This window comes from Monopterus albus, unplaced genomic scaffold, assembly GCF_001952655.1.
Source record: "Monopterus albus unplaced genomic scaffold, M_albus_1.0 scaffold377.1, whole genome shotgun sequence".
NCBI lineage: Eukaryota > Metazoa > Chordata > Actinopteri > Synbranchiformes > Synbranchidae > Monopterus > Monopterus albus.
The window spans coordinates 170,425-173,166 of record NW_018128257.1 but is presented as its reverse complement, the minus strand read 5'-3'; the positions used below and the strand labels follow the sequence as shown (position 1 = coordinate 173,166).

The 2,742-nt window shown below is 44.1% G+C and overlaps 1 protein-coding gene across 2 annotated transcripts in view; it reads left to right on the top strand.

The window, feature by feature from the left end:
• LOC109951340 (plakophilin-3-like) overlaps nucleotides 1-2,742 on the top strand; it is a 35,311-nt gene that overhangs the window by 30,236 nt on the left and 2,333 nt on the right. The window lies entirely within an intron of this gene.

Sequence of the window (2,742 nt, the reverse complement as noted above, 5' to 3'; positions counted from 1 at the left end):
TTGTCTGATTCTCCTCTTCGTTCATTTTCAATAGGAGACAGATCTGGACTGCAGGCAGGCCAGTCAAGCACACACACTCTGTGTCTATGAAGCCACGCTGTTGTAGCATATGCAGAATGAGGCCAGGCATGACCATGTCATGGCAGCATATGTCTCTCTCTAAAATCCCAGTACACGCCTCTGTGTCGATGGTACCCCGCACATAAGTCACCCATGGTGTGGCCACTGATATGCCCCTGCACCATCACAGGTGCTGGCTTTTGCACCTTTCACTGATAACAGTCTGGATGGTCTTTTTTTAGTCTCTGGCATGGAAAACCCAACGTCTGTTTCCCTGAAAACCAGCTGAAACGTGGACTCGTCAGGCCACAGAACACATTCCATTGCCTGTCAGTCCATCTGAGTTGAGCTCAGGCCCAGAGGACTCAGCAGTGTTTCTGCACAAAACTGTTGTATGGCTTCCTCCTTGTATAACACAGCTTCCGGTTGCATTACTGAATGCAGCGGCCGGCTGTGTAAAGTGACAGCAGTTTACCAAAGTACTCCTGATCCCATGTGGCTGTATTCATCATGGTAGCGTGACAGCTTCTCATACAAGGCCTCCTGAGGGCTCAAAGGTCACACTCATTCAACAGTAGTTTGCGCCTATGACCTTTACACACTGAGGCTTCCTGGGATTCCCAGAATCTTTTCACAATATCTTGCACTGTAGATGGTGAAAGACCTACATTGTTTGCAATCTTGCATTGAGAAATATTCTTTTTGAACTGGCTGACAGTTCTCATGAAGTTTGGCACAAAGTGGTGAGCCAAGACCCATCCTTCATTGCAAAGACTGAGCCTTTGATGGATGCTCTTTTCATACCCAGCCATGATACCCTCAGCTGCTCCCAGTTAGCCAGCTACTTTTGGAATCTCCCAGAATGGTGCTACTGGAATATTCTATAAACTTTTCAGTTTTATTTAGCGTCCGTCCCAACTTTTTTTTTTTGGGTGTGTCAAATCCAAAATTTGTTTTTATTTACAAAACACAATCAAGCTGGTCAGTGAAAAGGCTTAAAACCTTTTATTTGTACATTTGTCCGTTAAATAAAGGCCTAAGCAAATAAGCAAATGACATATTTTAGTTTTTATTGCATTTTGGAAAATGTCCCAACTTTTCTGGAAATGGGGTTTGTACTTGTAAGTGGAAATAACACCAGAACACTTGACATGCCATAGCTACATTTGCATGATTTTAGAAATATAAGAAACCTAAAAGTCTATATTTTTGTCGGTGTATAGTAATAAGACTCCTTCGCATTCTTGTTAGGATCCCTGCTTTATCTCCTAAATACTCAGCTTGTGTCTATCATTGCTGGGGTCTGGCAGGAGTTTTGTTGAGGTTCTTAGTTGCTGAGTGACCACTCTCATCAGGAATGCAAAGAATCTGGCTGAGACATTTTGGGTTTGTCTCCTTTGTGCATTCTGGGACCAATAAATGAAGAATTTGGTTAGGTGGATTTGGCAGACTCTGAATGCTGTAACACTGTGAAGTCCCAGCCTACATCTCCTCACAGTCATTTTGAGCTACACTTTGTCCACAAACAGAAAAAGACCTGTACATACACATGAATCTGACAAAGCAAACAAATGACACGTATTTCTCTGTCTGGGTGGTTATATTAAGTTATTACTTTTATAGATATCCTGTTTCCCTCTTCTCAACCTCAAGGAGTTCACACAAAAGTTGCTTCCTACTCTGAGCTGTCTTCACAAGTCACAGTACAAACAAAACAGGTCCAAAGCAAAAAATCTTTAAAAAATTGCTGTGCCTATTAGAGCTTCCAAAAGGGCAAACAAATCTTTTCCATTTTTGACTACTCATTAACTTTTTATCTAAGAAGGACATCCAGAGACACACCAAGCCTACGGTCAGCCATCGGACACTGATGGGACGCTGGTGAACGTCTGTTAGGGCTCGATTTATCCTGACAAATGTATCCTGAGCCTTTGGTGGATGCCCCTTTCATACCCAGCCATGATACCCTCAGCTGCTCCCAGTTAGCCAGCTACTTTTGGAATCTCCCAGAATGGTGCTACTGGAATATTCTATAAACTTTTCAGTTTTATGGTGTGTCCCACACCACTGGCACTAGTCGAACCTTGTCGGCAGCTTTGTGGCCAATTCAGAATGTTGAATCAGTGTCGGCCAGCCGGGCCTTGTTGGCGAGAGAGAGCTTCACTCTGACTGCTGACTGGCTGTTCAGCTAAGTGGAACAGTTCGGGAAAGCCCCTCCAGCATGTTGCTGTAGTATCCATGATTTCACCCACTTAGTGCAGTTTCTCCTTGTTTTTCACCTCCACAACCAAAAGACCAAGGGCTGAGAACGGCAGTGTCATTTGTAACTTCTTATCAGACATATTCTCGGTTAGAAGCAGCTGTTTTGAACGAAAGGTGCTTTGTTTATACTTCCTCATTCTAGCTCTTCTTCTGTCCCTTTCTGAATACAGATACCACCACCTGCTGGCAGGGGGAGTTATTTCTCTCACACAGGCACAGAATGTACTTGATAGTAAGCCATTGGCTGTAGTCTGTGTGGTGTGTTCAAGTGCCACTTTTTCAACCCGACTGGCCAGACAAAGGCAGCGTGAGGTGACGTAACAGTCGGCCTTCATCACCTCTTTCACGTCAGCTTGGTGTGTTTATGGAGCAACTCACTGTTAAAGAGTCCAGGCTCTGCACTCTTATCACACGCTCTTC